The sequence below is a fragment of the Mobula birostris genome, chromosome 6 (genome assembly GCF_030028105.1).
Source record: "Mobula birostris isolate sMobBir1 chromosome 6, sMobBir1.hap1, whole genome shotgun sequence".
NCBI lineage: Eukaryota > Metazoa > Chordata > Chondrichthyes > Myliobatiformes > Myliobatidae > Mobula > Mobula birostris.
Window position 1 is genome coordinate 2,765,161 of NC_092375.1, and position 17,519 is coordinate 2,782,679.

Genomic DNA, 17,519 nt, shown 5'->3' on the forward strand with positions numbered 1-17,519 from the left:
GGACTGTCATATGTTGACTGTCATATACACTGGAATTTAGAAGGATGAGAGGGGATCTGATTGAAACATATAAGATTATTAAGGGATTGGACACGCTGAAGGCAGGAAGCATGTTCCTGCTGATGGGTGAGTCCAGAACCAGAGGCCACAGTTTAAGAATAAAGGGTAGGACATTTAGAATGGAGTTGAGGAAAAACCTTTTCACCCAGAGAGTGGTGGATATATGGAATGCTCTGCCCCAGAAGGCAGTGGAGCCCAAGTCTCTGGATGCTTTCAAGAAAGAGATGGCTAGAACTCTTAAAGATAGTGGAATCAAAGGTTATGGGGATAAGGCAGGAACTGGATACTGATTGTGGATGATCAGTCATGATCACAGTGAATGGCGGTGCTGGCTCAAAGGGCCAAATGGCCTACTCCCACACCTATTGTCCATTGCCTATTGTCTATTGTCTATTCACCCCAACACTGAACTGATTTGACAATCTATAGACTCACTTTCAAGGACTTTACAAGTCATGTTCTCAAAATTTATTTATGTATTTATTTATTTATCTATGTATTTATTTATTATTTTTGTATTTACACAATTTGTCATTATTTGTACATTGGTTGTTTTTGTTGGTGTGTGATTTTTCATTGATCTTATTGTGTTTATAGATACATAGATACATAGAATAGTACAACACAGTACAGGCCCTTCGGCGCACATCGTTGTGCTGACCCTCAAACCCTGCCTCCCATATAACCCCCCAACCTTAAATTCCTCCATATACCTGTCTAGTAGTCTCTTAAATTTCACTAGTGTATCCGCCTTCACCACTGACTGAGGCAGTGTATTCCACACACCAACCACTCTCTGAGTAAAAAAATCTTCCTCTAATTTCCCCCTTGAATTTCCCAACCCTTAGCTGAAAGCCATGTCCCCTTGTATTGAGCAGTGGTGCCCTGGGGAAGAGGTGCTGGCTATCCACTCTATCTATTCCTCTTAATATCTTGTATACCTCTATCATGTCTGCGGATACGAATTGCCAATAAACTGGACTGGTCAAAGAACACTGAAATTGTCTACAAGAAGGGTCAGAGCCATCTCTATTTCCTGAGGAGACTGAGGTCCTTTATCATCTGTTGGGTGGTGCTGAGGATGTTCTACGAGTCTGTGGTGGCCAGTGCTATCATGTTTGCTGTTGTGTGCTGGGGCAGCAGGCTGAGGGTAGCAGACACCAACAGTATCAACAAACTCATTCGTAAGGCCAGTGATGTTGTGGGAATGGAACTGGACTCTCTGACGGTGGTGTCTGAAAAGAGGATGCTGTCCAAGTTGCATGCCATCTTGGACAATGTCTCCCATCCACTACATAATGTACTGGTTGGGCGCAGGAGTACATTCAGCCAGAGACTCATTCCACCGAGATGTAACACTGAGCGTCATAGGAAGTCATTCCTGCCTGTGACCATCAAACTTTACAACTCCTCCCTTGGAGGGTCAGACACCCTGAGCCAATAGGCTGGTCCGGGAGTTATTCCCATCTGGCATAACTTAGATATTATTATTTAATTATTTATGGTTTTATGTTGCTATATTTATACTCTATTCTTGGTTGGTGCAACTGTAATGAAACCCAGTTTCCCTTGGGATCAATAAAGTATGACTATTACTATGACTATGACTATGACTATGTCTCCTCTCATCCTGCTTCTCTCCAAAGAGTAAAGCCCTAGCTCCCTTAATCTCTGATCATAATCCATACGGTCTAAACCAGGCAGCATCCTGGTAAATCTCCTCTGTACCTTTTCCAATGCTTCCACATCCTTCCTATAGTGAGGTGACCAGAACTGGACACAATACTCCAAGTGTGGCCTAACCAGAGATTTATAGAGCTGCATCATTACCTCGTGACTCTTAAACTCTATCCCTCGACTTATGAAAGCTAACACCGTATAAGCTTTCTTATCTACCCTATCTACCTGTGAGGCAACTTTCAGGGATCTGTGGACATGTACCCCCCGATCCCTCTGCTCCTCCACACTACCAAGTATCTTGCCATTTACTTTGTACTCTGCCTTGGAGTTTGTCCTTCCAAAGTGTACCACCTCACACTTCTCCAGGTTGAATTCCATCTGCCACTTCTCAGCCCACTTCTGCATCCTATCAATGTCTCTCTGCAATCTTTAGTAATCCTCTACACTGTCTACAACACCACCAATCTTTGTGTCGTCTGCAAACTTGACAACCCACCCTTCTACCCCGACATCCAGGTCGTTAACAAAAATCACAAAAAGTAGAGGTCCCAGAACCGATCCTTGTGGGACACCACTAGTCACAACCCTCCAATCCGAATGTACTCTCTCCACCATGACCCTCTGCCTTCTGCAGCCAAGTCAATTCTGAATCCACCTGGCCAAACTTCCCTGGATCCCAAGCCTTCTGACTTTCTGAATAAGCCTACCATGTGGAACCTTGTCAAATGCCTTACTAAAATCCATATAGATCACATCCACTGCACTACCCTTATCTATATGCCTGGTCACCTCCTCAAAGAACTCTATCAGGCTTGTTAGACATGATCTGCCCTTCACAAAGTGATGCTAACTGTCACTGATCAGACCATGATTCTCTTAATGCCCATAGATCCTATCTCTAAGAATCTTTTCCAACAGCTTTCCCACCACAGACGTAAGGCTCACTGGTCTATAATTACCCGGACTATCCCTACTACCTTGTTTGAACAAGGGGATAACATTCGCCTCCCTCCAATCCTCCGGTACCAGTCCCGTAGAGAACGAGAACATAAAGGTCCTAGCCAGAGGCTCAGCAATCTCTTCCCTCGCCTCGTGGAACAGCCTGGGGTATATTCCGTCCAGCCCCAAGGACTTATCTGTCCTAATATATTTTAATAACTCCAACACCTCTCCCTTAATATCAACATTCTCCAGAGCATCAACCTCACTCATATTGTCCTCACCGTCATTAAGTTCCCTCTGAAGAGAAGCTGGAAGCTTAGGCTAACGAAAGGGATGCAAGTAGACTATGGCAGGGTCTAAATGAGATCACTGGGCGCAAAGAAAAGTCTGGGAATATTAAGAACTGTGGCGCTTCTCTTCCTGTTGAACTTAACGTATTCTACGCAAGATGCAAACAGAAGAGGAGCGTCCCGCTCCCTCTGGATGAACCGGACCTGGTGGCGTCGAGATTCATCGTCACCGAGGAGGACGTTAGAAGGGCCTTCCTGAAGATAAATCCAAGGAAGGCGACGGGCCCAGATGGCGTCCCGGGACGGGTTCTCCAGGCCTGTGCAAGCGAGCTAGCTGGAGTGTTTGCTGACATCTTCAACTGCTCCTTGCTTCAGTCTAAGATCCCCTCGTGTTTTAAGAAGGCAACGATAATCCCAGTGCCAAAGAGGAGCAAGGTGGCATGCCTGAATGACTATTGACCTGTGGCTCTGACATCAATTGCTATGAAGTGTTTCGAGAGATTGGTTATGGCACACATCAACCACAGCCTACCGGTCAACCTCATTGCTTTGCAATTTGCCTACCGGAGCAACAGGTCAACGGCAGATGCCATCTCTCTGGCCCTTCATTCCTTCTTAGAACACCTGGAGAATAAAGACGCATACATAAGACTGCTTTTCGTTGACTACACCTCTGCCTTTAATACCATCATTCAAAATAAACTGATTCCTAAGCTCCGGAACCTGGGCCTTAGCACTCAGATCTGCAGCTGGATCTTCAACTTCCTCACAGACAGGACCCAAGCTGTAAAAATAGGGGACAAGCTCTCCTCTACAATCATTCCGAGCACCGGTGCCCCACAAGGCTGTGTACTCAGCCCCCTGCTGTACTCACTATACACCCATGATTGTGTAGCAAAGTTTCCATCAAACTCAATATATAAGTTTGCTGATGACACAACAATTGTAGGCGTATCTCGGGTAATGATGAGTTGTGAAGACAATAACCTATCCCGCAACGTCAGCAAGATGAAGAAATTGGTTGTTGACTTCAGAAGGAGTAGCGGACCGCACGACCCAATTTACATGGGTGGTGCGCAAGTGGAACGGGTCAAAAGCTTTAAGTTCCTCGGGGTCAATATCACAAATGACCTAACTTGGTCCAACCAAGCAGAGTTCACTGCCAAGAAGGCCCACCAGTGCCTTTACTTCCTGAGAAAGCTAAAGAAATTTGGACTGTCCCCTAAAACCCTCACTAATTTTTATAGATATATCATAGAAAGCATTCTTCTAGGGTGCATCACAACCTGGTATGGAAGTTGTCCTGTCCAAGACCGAAAGGAGCTGTAGAAGATCGTGAACATGGTGCAGCACATCACACAAACCAATCTTCTTTCCGTGAACTCACTTTACACCGCACGCTGTCGGAGCAGTGCTGCCAGTATAATCAAGGACATGACCCACCCAGCCAACACTCTCTTCATCCCTCTTCCCTCCGGGAGAAGGCTTAGGAGCTTGAAGACCCGTACAGCCAGATTTGGGAACAGCTTCTTTCAAACTGTGAAAAGACTGCTGAATGGATCCTTACCTGGATCTGGGCCGTACCCTCCAAATATCCAGACCTGCCTCACAGTTTCTTTGCACGACCTTACTTTATATTTTTCTATTTTCTATTTATGGTTTATAATTTAAATTTTTTAATATTTAATGATTTTAATATTTTTAATATTTAATATTTGTAATCCGGGGAGTGGGAAGCACAGAATCAAATATCGCTGTGATGATTGTACGTTCTAGTACCAATTGTTTGGCGACAATAAAGTATAAAGTATTCATTGAGGACCTCGCTCACTTCCACAGCCTCCAGGCACATCTTCCCACCTTTATCTCTAATCCGTCCTACCTTTACTCCTGTCATCCTTTTGTTCTTCATATAATTGAAGACTGTCTTGGTGTTTTCCTTTACCCTACTCACCAAGGCCTTCTCATGCCCCCTTCTTGCTCTTCTCAGCCCCTTCTTAAGCTCCTTTCTTGATATCCTATATTCCTCAATAGACCCATCTGATCCTTGCTTACTACACCTCATGTATGCTGCCTTCTTCCACCTGACTAGATTTTCCACCTCACTTGTCACCTATGGTTCCTTCACCCTACCATTCTTTATCTTCCTCACTAGGACAAATTTATCCCTAACATTCTGCAAGAGATCTCTAAACATTGATCACATGTCCATAGTGCATTTCCCTGCAAAAACATCATCCCAATTCACACCTGCAAGTTTCTTTGTATTTACTGTGAACACTCACAGGAAAATGAATCTGAGTCGTATAGTGATATATAAGTATTTTGATAATAAATTTGCTTTGAGCTTTGAACCTTATTCTGAACCTATACTTTATTTATCTAGAAAATCAATTGCACGATACCATTTACCCCAGAATTACACGAGAAAACAGTCAACTTTTATTTTTCTGGAATAAGATATGAAGCTGTCATTTTCTGTTTCATTTTACATCATTCTGGAAACTTGACTGGGCAACTCTAGGTGTGAGTCATTTGACAATTTGGACATGATTTCCACATCAGGAACATGTGGAATGACATTATTTCTCATGCAACTCTTTTTTTTGAACATGGCAGGGCAACTTGCACCATGTTGTATTTGGAGCTCCTGGCCTGGGGCATTGAGACAACATGGTTTTCCCAGCACAACACCTGCGAGGTCAGTAAATTGCTCTTTGGCCCTCCCTTCACTTTAGCCTCCACTGTATTGAATTAAATTAAAATTAATAACAAAGTGCTGAAAATACTCAGCAAGTCTCTTTTATGAGAGAAAAAAACAGATTAATGTTTCAAGTTGATTACTATTTAACTGAACTAGGGAAGAACTAAAATTCAATGTGTTTTAAGTCACTGAGAAAAGTGGAAAGTAGACAGAATAAAGGGAGTATCTGTAATAGGGTGGAGACCAAAAGAGACTGAATGACACCTGTGGTGACTATATCAGCTGAGAGGACATAGAAAAGATATTTATTACAGTTGATCTTCTTGAAGGAGAGAGAAGTAGAGGGAGATGAATGAGAACAGAGATAAAATACTACTGGAACTGTAAGATACAAAACAGTGCAGTTACTTGAAAACTGCAATAAAAAGGAGCGAATGAAATACTCAGCAGTTCGGGCAGTAGCTTTGGAAAGAACAAAAATAGAGGCATTGTTGCTGGGTTGTGATCTTTTATCAGAAATGGCCAGTTCTGACACAAACTGGAAGGGTTGGTGATCTGAAATATTTAAATTCAATAATAAAAACAGAGAATCTGTTTCTCATTTCAAATATGCGGGCTGAACCGCTGAGTACCTTCACCATTTTTAAACTTTTATGAAGATTTCTAGTATCTGTAGTTTTTGCTTTTAGATTGTTGTTGAATTCATTGTTGAGTCCTAATAGTTATAATGTGCCTAGTCAGAAGAGATGCTGTTTTGTGATCTTGTTGTGAGCATTGTTGGAGCCAGACTGGTTTCTCCAGCCTTGTTTTTACTTTCCTTTTAAATACCCATAACCTCTGTCTCAAATCTGTAATATGATTGAGTCTTGACAGCTCTGTGGCATAGAGAATACTAAAGATACAGTCTGAGTAAAGAAACTCTTCATTTTCTTGTCTCATTCTAAAATCTTGCCACTTTTTTCTACATTCCTGCTGTCATCCATGCAAATATATTACCTCAAAGCCATAAAACCTTGAACCTTTTACTCTTTCATTTGGCACTATCGTGAATTCTTTCTGGAACTGCATGTGCAATGCATCTGGTTCCCCTTTATCATTCTGAATGGTTCATCCTCAAATAGTGTTGGTAAGTATGAAAAACATTTCTCGTTGACAAAATTATGTAGAGTCTGCTTGATCTTATTGTAATTTTCCAGATGTTTTATTGCCATCACCATTTTCCTCATGTCATAATTTTTCCATTGACAGAAATCAAGATAATTGGCTTACAGTTTTCAGCTTTCTACTTACTTAACTGGGGTAGTATGCTGCTATTTTCCATCCGCTGGGTTCTTCCCTGGATCTAGAGAATTTTGGAAGATCGCAAGAAGTGAATCCACTGCACATCACACATGCTATCCAGTAATCACATTCCAAAAAACACACTCCAGACACAGTTTGGATAATTTACCAAAACCATCATTTATTTAGACTGACAATTTTGTTTGGGTTGCTAACCTCTGATACCCCATAGAGCAAAATGAAGCCAGCAGACTACTGGATGACTAGGTTTGATAGCCGCTAGCTGTGATCATAAGCTGTTGCCGTTGGTGCCTTTGACATTGATATGTACCTGATAGAGCGTGCAGCCTGTCTAATACACAATTTTCATGTTATATCCTTGGATAATTTGAAGATAAATCATTGAAGAAAATATTGTGGTATGTGTTTTTAACGTATGTTACTAGTTTTAATCTTGAAGTCACCCAGTCACAGGTTTGAAAAAAATTGGTACAATTTGAAGGCAAGCTACTGTTGACTATGACTATGTATGTACAGTAAGTGCAAACGATTTTAAACTGGCCATGATATCCATGGTAGGTTCAGAAAAGGAAGAGGTGTTAAAAGGCTTTCATAAAAGCATTTCAGAAAATAGCAATGCTGAATAATTCATTTAAAAAAGAATTAATTTATTGTTGGAAGACAAAATAACCCCGCAGAAATAGAAAATATTTCATTTCTTTTTTTTGTTTTTTCCTTATTCATCACGTAAATTTAATTTTTAACTTCCCTTTGTGAATTCACAAACTCTGGAAACTGGCATTGGAAATTGCCAAGGATCTAGCACTTAACTACAAATACCAGAGATTCTGCAGATGCTGGAAATATGGAGCAATACACAATGCTGTAGGAACTCAGCAGGTTAGGCAGCATCTATGGAAGTAAGTTAAGAGTCACCATTTCAGGTTGAGACCATTCAGCAGGACTGGAATGGAAGGGAAAAGAGGCCAGCATAAAAAAAGTGGATGGGGGGGAAGGTGAACTAACAAGAAGATGACAGATAAAGCCAGGTGTATGGGAAAGGTAAAAGTGTTGCTCCTCCATCCTGGGAGTGGTCAGGTGCTGAGGGACTCCCGCCCAGCTAAGAGCTATCTTAACAGGCAGCTTTAATATCCTCTGAAACAATATACTGTCCCCGCAGGCTTCAAGATAGCCACCGTTATTCCAATGCCCAAGAGAGTGACAGTAACTGGCCTGAATGATCACCACCTAGTGGCATTGACTTCAACAATCATGAAGTGCTTTGAGTAGCTGGTAGTAGATTGTATAAGAAGCTACCTTCCAGCTACATTGGACTCATTGCAGATCACCTAGTGCTCAAATAGGTGCACTGATAATGCTATTGCCTTGGCCCTCCGTTCTGTCCTGTCCCTCCTCGTATGCCAGGATGTTGTTCATCGATTTCAGAATTTAACACGATCATCCCTCAGAGACTGGTGGGTAAACTGCCCTTGTTGGGACTCAACACCCCTCTCTGTAACTGGACCTTAAATTTTTTGATGGTAAGACCCCACTTAGTCTGAGTTGGCAGCAATATCTTAAGCTCTATCATGCTGAGCACTGGTGCCACCAGGGTTATGTGTTCAGTCTGTTGTTGTTCACACTGCAGACTCATGACTGCACTGCCAGGTTCAGTTTAAACTATATCATCAAATTTGCTGATGACACTACAGTGGCTAGCTTTATCAGCGACAGTGATGGGTCAGTATACAGAGAGGAGGTAGAGGGGCTTGTCAGATGCTGCGAGAACAACAAGCTGAGTCTCAACATGGATAAGACAAAAGAGGTGATTGTGGACTTCAGGAAGGCACAGGTTGACCACTCCCTATTGTATAATGTTCCTTGGTGTGCACATAGTGGACAATCTAATCTGGACCATCAACACCTCCTCATTAGTCAAGAAGACCCTGCAGCATCTCTACACTTTCTGAGGAGATTAAGGCATGCAAGGGTCCCCGCCCCAATTCTAACAACTTTCTACGGGAGCACTATTGGGTGTGTCCTGTCTGGCTGTATCATTGTGCAGTATGGAAGCTGCAAGGCATTGGACTGCAAGACCCTACAGAGGACAATAAAAACCCCTGAAAGGATCTTCAGGGTCTCCCTCTCCCGAAATGTGACAGTTGCTGGAAGTGTTGCCGACGAAGGGCCTAAAGCATTGTTGAGAATTCTTACCACCCATCCCACAATCGCTTTGACCCACTACTATCAGTAAGGAGGTACAGAAGCATCAGGACTAGGACTGCCAGACTGTGTAACAGCTTCTTCCCTCAAGTTGCGAGACTAATGAAAACTCTACCACCAATGAAGCTTCATCACCAGAATAATGAGTAGTTTACTGTTTATCTGTGCTGTACTTTACTACATGCATTTTGAATTATATTTTGTTAACTTATTTACATATAGTATAATATTTTGGTTTATGATATATGTGGGTGTGTGGGTGAACCGTGGTCCGGAGGAACCTTGTTTAGTTTGGTTGTGTATATACTTTATACTTTATTGTCGCCAAACAATTGATACTAGAATGTACAATCATCACAGCGATATTTGATTCTGCGCTTCACGCTCCCTGGAGTACAGATCGATAGTAAATATTAAAAATTTAAATTATAACTCATAAATAGAAAATAGAAAAGGGAAAGTAAGGTAGTGCAAAAAAACTGAGAGGCAGGTCCGGATATTTGGAGGGTACAGCCCAGATCCGGGTCAGGATCAGTTCAGCAGTCTTATCACATTTGGACTGTATATGTACAGTCAGGTGACAATAAACTTGAATGGGAAAAGAAAAAAATCTGATCGGAGAGGAGTGAGGACAATGGGAGAAAGGGAGGAAAGAGGGGCATCAGGGTAGGTGATAAACAGGTGAGGAGAAGAAGTAAGAGGCCTGAGTGGGGAATAGAAAATGAGGGAAGGGGGAGGAGAAAAATACCGGAAGGAGAAATCGATGTTCATGCCATCAGGTGGAGGCAACCCAGACAGAATATGAGGTGTTGTTCCTCCGCTCTGAGAGAGGTTTCATCATGGCAAAAGAGGAGGCCATGAACTGACATGTTAGAAAGGCAATGGGGATAGAAGTTAACATGAAAATTCCACTGGAAAATTCCACTTTTGGGGTGGATGGAGTAGAGGTGCTCGACAAAGCAGCCTCCAAATTTACATTGGGTTTCACCAAAGTAGAGAAGGCTGCCTCAGGAGCACCAGATACAATAGATGACCTCAAAAGATTCACAGATGAAGTGTTACCTCATCTGGAAGGACTGTTTGGGGTCTTGAATGGAGGTAAGGGAGGAGGTAAATAGACTGGTGCAGCACTTTAGTCACTTGCAGGGCAGTGTAACAGGTGGAAGATCAGTGGGGATGGACAATTAGACAAGGGAATTACAGAGGGAGTGATCGCTAAGGGTAGTGCAGAGTGGGGTGGGGTGATAAAGAGGTGTCTGGTGTTAGGATCCCATTGAAGATGGTGGAAATTATCGAGGAAGATTTGTTGAATGTGGAGGCTGCTGGGGTGGTCGGTGAGGACAAGAAGAACTCTATCCTTTTTAAGGTGGCAGGAAGATGGGGTGAGCACAGATGTCTGGTAAATGGAGGAGATGTGGGTAATGGCAATAGCAATAGTGGAGGAAATGGTACCTCATTTTTGAAGAAAGAGGACATTCCTGATATCCTGAAAAGGAAAGTCTCATCCTGGGAACAAATGCAGTAGAGATGGAGGAACTGAAAAAGGCCATAGCATTTTTACAGACACAGAGTGGAGGAGGTATAGCCAAGATAGCCATGAGAATCAGTAGGTTTATAAAAGATGTCGGTAGACGGTTTGTCTCCAGTGATGAAGACAGAGAGATCGAGAAAGGGAAGGGAGGTGTCATAAATGGACCATGTGAATTTAAGGGCAGGATGGAAGTTGGATGCACAGGAGGCAACACTTTGGGTACTGTCGGAGGGGGGTGGGAAAGATATAACAGAGGAAAATTACAGTGGTCGGGTTTCTGACACTGAACAAGGAAGGGGCAGAAGAGGTATGCTGTGGTGAGAGGGGATTTGTTAGTTAAGGAACATACAGGAGGTTTTATGTGTGACATCAAAATTCCTGGATGGTATGTTGCCTTCTTAGTATTAGGGTCTGGATATCTTGGACTGAGTCCTCAGCATTCTTAAGTGAAAAGGTGAACAGACAGAAGTCATGGTCCATGTAGGTTCCAATATGTGTGTAGGACAAGTGATGAGGTCCTGCATAGGGGGTTCAGGGAATTAGGTGCTGATTTAAAGGGCAGGACCTCCAGGGTTGTGATCTCAGGATTACTACCTGTGCTATGTGCTAGTGAGAGCAGAACTAGGAAGATTATGCAGTTTAATACATGGCTAAGGAGTTGGAGGGAGGGCAGAAGATTTTTGGATCATTGGGCTCTCTTCCAGGAAAGGTGGGACTTGCATAGAAGGGATAGTTTGCACCTGATCTGGAAGGAGACTAATATCCTAGCGGGAAGGTTTGCTAATGCTGCACAATGAGGTTTAAACTAGAATTGCAGGGTGATGGGAACTAGAGTGCCAGAACAGTTAGTGAAGAAGTTGTGGAAGCAGATGTTGGTAAGATCTCTGGCAAAGTTAGGAATCGAATGGTTAAGCATGGTGCGAATAGTGTCCTGAGCTGCATATGTTTGAATGCCAGAAATCTCATTGGAAAAGCAGATAATAAGGCTGAAGATGAGCTACCTCGTTTACAAACAGAGATAGTCTGTAGTGAGAAGAGGTTGTTAATAGGGCAAAATTGCAGTCAACAGGATGAGTAGCAACGTAAAAGGCAGACAAAATCGAAAAGGATGAATACAGAACTAAAGGTGTTATATACAAATGTGCACAGTATATGGAGTAAGGTAGATGTACTTGCTGTACAGTTGCAGATCGGCAGGTGTGATGTTGTGAGCATCACTGAATCATGGCTGAAAGAAGATTATAGCTAGGAACTTAATGTCCAAGGATGCACGTTGTATCAAAAGGACAGGCAGGAAGGCAGAGTGAGTAGCATTGCTCCGTTGGTAAAAAAATAAAATCAAATCATTAAAAAGAGGAAATTTAATCATTAGGGTCGGAAGGTGTTGAACCTTTGTCAATAGAGCTAAGGACTCCAAGAATAAAAACCCTGATCAGAGTTGTATACAGACACCCAAACAGTAGTAAGGATGTGGGCTACAAATTACAGTGGGAGATAGAAAATGCATGCAAAAAGGGCGATGTTACAATAGTCCTGGGGGAACTCAATATTGGGAAAATCAGTTTGGTGCTGGATTTCAAAAGGGGCAATTTCTAGAGTGCCTGTGGTATGGCTTTTTAGAGTAGCTTGTGGTTGAGCCCACAAAGAGATCTGCTGTTCTGGATTGGGTGTTGTGCAATGAACCAGAATTGACAAACAAACTTAAGGTTAACAAAAAACCCTCAACGGCAAGTGATCATAATATGATCAAATTCAGCCTGAAATCAGCCTGAATGGAGAAGTGGGCATCCAGTCAGCACTAACAGAGAAAGATGACCCTATACAATTGCACCAACACCAGGTCAGATCCGCCCTGCCCGGAGTCAATGCGCGGAAAGCAGCTGGCCCAGATGGAGTCACCAGAAGGATTCTTAAGGACTGCGCAGATCAACTAGCGGGAGTATTTACTACCATCTTCAACCTCTCGCTACTATAGTCTGTAGTCCCCACCTGCCTTAAGTCAGCCACAATAATACCCATACCAAAGAAAAGTACAGTGAACTGCCTTAATGACTATCGCCCAGTTGCTCTAACTCCTATCATCATGAAATGTTTTGAGAGACTCATACTGTCTTATATTAAGTCTGCCATACCTGCTGACCTTGATAAATACCAGTTTGCGTATGGTGCAAACAGATCGACAGAGGATGCAGTCATCACAGCTCTCCACACAGCCCTTACAAACCTGGATCAGGATAACACCTATGTAAGAATGCTGTTTGTGGACTACAGCTCAGCTTTTAATACAGTCATCCCCTACAAACTGGTGCAGAAATTGAGCAACCTGGGCCTTGGCAGTTCACTGTGCTCATGGATACTGGATTTTCTGAGTGTCAGGATGGGACACATGTGTTCACACATCATCTACTCTCATCCTGAACACCGGTACACCACAGGGGTGTGTTCTCAGCCCCATCCTCTATTCTCTTTTCACCCATGACTGCTCTACCATTCACTCCACCAACACCATTGTCAAATTTGCTGACGGTACCACCCTAATAGGTATCATATCAGACTGTGATGAGACAGCCTATAGGGGGAGGTACAGCATTTGACAGAATGGTGATGTCATAATAACCTGGATTTGAACATCACAAAGACCAAGGAGCTGATAGTAGACTTCAGGAAATCAAAGTGCGTCGAGCACTCTGCTCTGCACATATACGGGAAAGAGGTGGAGAGAGTAGAGAGTTTCAAGTTCCTCGGCATCCACATCTCGGCTGACCTCACCTGGACTGCCCATATCTCTTATCAGGTGGGGAAGGCCCAACAGAGGCTCTACTTCCTAAGGAAGCTAAAGCACGCTCTCCTCCCTCATCACCTGCTGATCAACTTCTATCGGACAACTATAGAGAGCCTCCTGACGTATTCATAGTCATAGTCATAGTTATACTTTATTGATCCCAGGGGAAAATTGGTTTTTGTTACAGTTGCACCATAAATAATAAACAGTATTAGAACCATAAATAGTTAAATAGTAATATGTAAATTATGCCAGTAAATTATGAAATAAGTCCAGGACCAGCCTATCAGCACAGTGTGTCTGACCCTCCAAGGGAGGAGTTGTAAAGTTTGATGGCCACAGGCAGGAATGACTTCCTATGACGCTCTGTGCTGCATCTTGGAGGAATGAGTCTCTGGCTGAATGTACTCCTGTGCCCACCCAGTACATTATGTAGTGGATGGGAGACATTGACCAAGATGGCATGCAACTTAGACAGCATCCTCTTTTCAGACACCGCCGTGAGAGAGTCCAGTTCCATCCCTACAACATCACTGGCCTTTCGAATAAGTTTGTTGATTCTGTTGGTGTCTGCCACCCTCAGCCTGCTGCCCCAGCACACAACAGCAAACATGATAGCACTGGCCACCACAGACTCGTAGAACATCCTCAGCATCGTCCGGCAGATGTTAAAGGACCTCAGTCTCCTCAGGAAATAGAGACAGCTCTGACCCTTCTTGTAGACAGCCTCAGTGTTCTTAGACCAGTCCAGTTTATTGTCAATACATATCCCCAGGTATTTGTAATCCTCCACCATGTCCACACTGACCCCCTGCTGTGCAGTGTGGTTTGCCAGCTGCACAGAACAGAACAGGAAGGAATTGCAGCAGGTGGTGAGGGTAGCAGAGCGGGTTATTGGCACAATATTACCCTCCCTCAGCGACATTTATACTGGCAGACTTCAAAAGAAGGCTACTTGTATTTCAAAGGATCCGACTCATCCTGGACATCACCTGTTTTCCCCTCTACCTTCTGGGAACAGATACAGAGCATTAAGGAAGAAAACAAAGAGACTCCTTAACAGCTTCTACCCACAAGCAGTGAAATGTATAACACCCTCTTCCCTTCTCCTGCCCCCCTCCTAAGACGGCGGCAGCTAAATGCATCACACTTCCAGGAGTGGCAGGTGTGCAATAGTCCTGCCACCCCATCCATATATTATTAATTTTGGACTGCACTCCTGAGGTTTTAGAGTTTATTTTATGTATATATTCTTTGTCATGCTGCAAAACGTTGAGCTGCTAAACTGTGTTTCATTGCTCCACAACGACAGTAAAGATATCCAATTCAATTCAATTCAAATTTGAGAAAGACAAATTAAAGTCAGATGTGTTAATATTATAGTGGAGTAAAGGGAATTACAGAGGCATGAGAAAGGGGTTGGCCAGATTTGATTGGAAAAAACACTGGCAGGGGTGACAGCAGGGCAGGAATGGCTGGACTTTCTAGAAGCAATTAGAAAGGCACGGGATATATACATCTCAAAGAGAAAGAAGTATTCTAAAGGCAAGATGAAACAACCATGGCTAACAAGATAAGTCAAAGCCAACATAAAAGTCAAAGAGACAGCATATAATAGAGCAAAATTTCATGGGAAGTTAGAGGAATGGGAAGCTTTTAAAAACCAACAGAAGGCAACTAAAAAAGTCATTAAGGAAGTAAAGATGGATTACAAAAGTAAGCCTGCTAATTATATTAAAGAGGATACCAAAAGTTTCTTCAGATACATAAAGTGTAAAAGAGTGACGAAAGTGGATACTGGACCACTGGAAAATAATGCTGGAGAGGTAGCAATGGGAGACAAGGAATTTGCGGACGAACTGAATAAGTATTTTGCATCAGTCTTCACTACAGTAGACATTAGCAGTATAGTGGATGTTCCAGGTGTCAGAGGTCATGGTGAAAAAGGCGAATGGTATGCTGGCATTTTTAGCGAGAGGGTTCGAGTACAGGAGCAGGGAGGTACTACTGCAGTTGTACAAGGCCTTGGTGAGACCACACCTGGAGTATTGTGTACAGTTTTGGTCCCCTAATCTGAGGAAAGACATCCTTGCCATAGAGGGAGTACAAAGAAGGTTCACCAGATTGATTCCTGGGATGGCAGGACTTTCATATGAAGAAAGACTGGATGAACTGGGCTTGTACTCGTTGGAATTTAGAAGATTGAGGGGGGATCTGATTGAAACGTATAAAATCCTAAAGGGATTGGACAGGCTAGATGCAGGAAGATTGTTCCCGATGTTGGGGAAGTCCAGAATGAGGGGTCACAGTTTGAGGATAAAGGGGAAGCCTTTTAGGACTGAGATTAGGAAAAACTTCTTCACACAGAGAGTGGTGAATCTGTGGAATTCTCTGCCACAGGAAACAGTTGAGGCTGGTTCATTGGCTATATTTAAGAGGGAGTTAGATATGGCCCTTGTGGCTATGGGGATCAGGGGGTATGGAGGGAAGGCTGGTGCAGGGTTCTGAGTTGGATGATCAGCCATGATCATAATAAATGGCGGTACAGGCTCGAAGGGCCGAATGGCCTTCTCCTGCACCTATTTTCTATGTTTCTATGTCATGAAGTGTGTGAAGTTACCATAACTAGAGAGAAGATTCTTGGGAAAGTGAAAGGTCTGAGGGTAGGTAAGTCACCAGAACCCAGATGGTGTACATGTCAGGTTTCTGAAAGAAGTGTCTGAAGAGATCGTGGAGGCATTAGTAATGATCATTTAAGAATCACTAGATTGTGGAATGGTTCTGAAAATCTCTAAAATTGCAAATGCCACTCCACTCTTCAAGAAGAGAGAGAAGCAGAAGAAAGGAAACTATAGGTCTGTTAGTCTGACCTCAGTGGCATGATGTTGTAGTCGATTATTAAGAATAAGGGCTCAGGGTAATTGGAGACACATGATAAAATAGTCCATAGTCAGCATGATTTCCTCAAGGGAAAATCTGCCTGACAAATCTTTTGGAATTCTTTGAAGAGATAACAAGGAAGATAGACAAAGGAGAATTGGTTGATGTTGTACACTTGGGATTTTCAGAAGGCCTTTGACATGAGGCTGCTTAACAATCTATGAGCCCAAAGTATTACCCAGCATGAATAAGCAGTGACTGATTGCCAGGAGGCAAAAAGTGGGCATAAAGGAAGCCTTTTCTGGTTGGCTGGTGATAACTAGTGACATTTCACTGGGGACTGCGTTGGGACCAATTCTTTTTATGTTATGTTAATGAGTTGGATGATGGAATTGTTGGCTCTGTCGTAAAATTTACCGACAATATGAAGATAGATGGAGGAGTAGGTCGTTTTGAGAAAGAAGAGAGGCTACAGAGACTGAGTCAGTTTAGGAGAATGAGCAAAGAAATGGCAGGTGAAATGCAGTATGGGGAAGTGAATGGTTATGCCCTTTGGCAGAAGAAATGAAAAGTTGACTATTTTCTAAATGGAGAAAAAATACAAAAAACTGAAAAGCAAAGGGACTTGGGAGTCCTTGTGCAGGACTCCTTAAAGATTAATTTGCAAGTTGGGTCTGTGGTGAGGAAGGCAAATCCAATGTTCATATTCATTTCAGGAGGACTAGATATAATGTTGAGACTTTATAAAGCACTTGAGAGGCCTCACTTGGAGTATTGTGAGCAATTTTAAGTCCCTTATCTAAGAAAGGATATGCTGAAATTGGATAGGGTTCAAAGGAAGTTCATGAAAATTATTCCAGGATTGAATGTCTTCTCAGATGAATAATGTTTGATGGTTCTGCACCTGTATTTATTGGAATTCAGAAGAATGAGGGGTGACCTCATTGAAAGCTATCAAATAATGAAAGTCTTTGATGGGCTGGATGTGGAGCACATGTATCTGATGGTAGGAGAGTCTAAGACCGGAAGACACAGCCTCAGAATAGAGGGGTGTCCTTTTAGAATGGAGAGAGTAGTGAATGTGTGAAATTCTTTGCCCCAGGTAGCTAAGGAGGCCAAGTCTTTATGTATATTTAAGGCAGATAT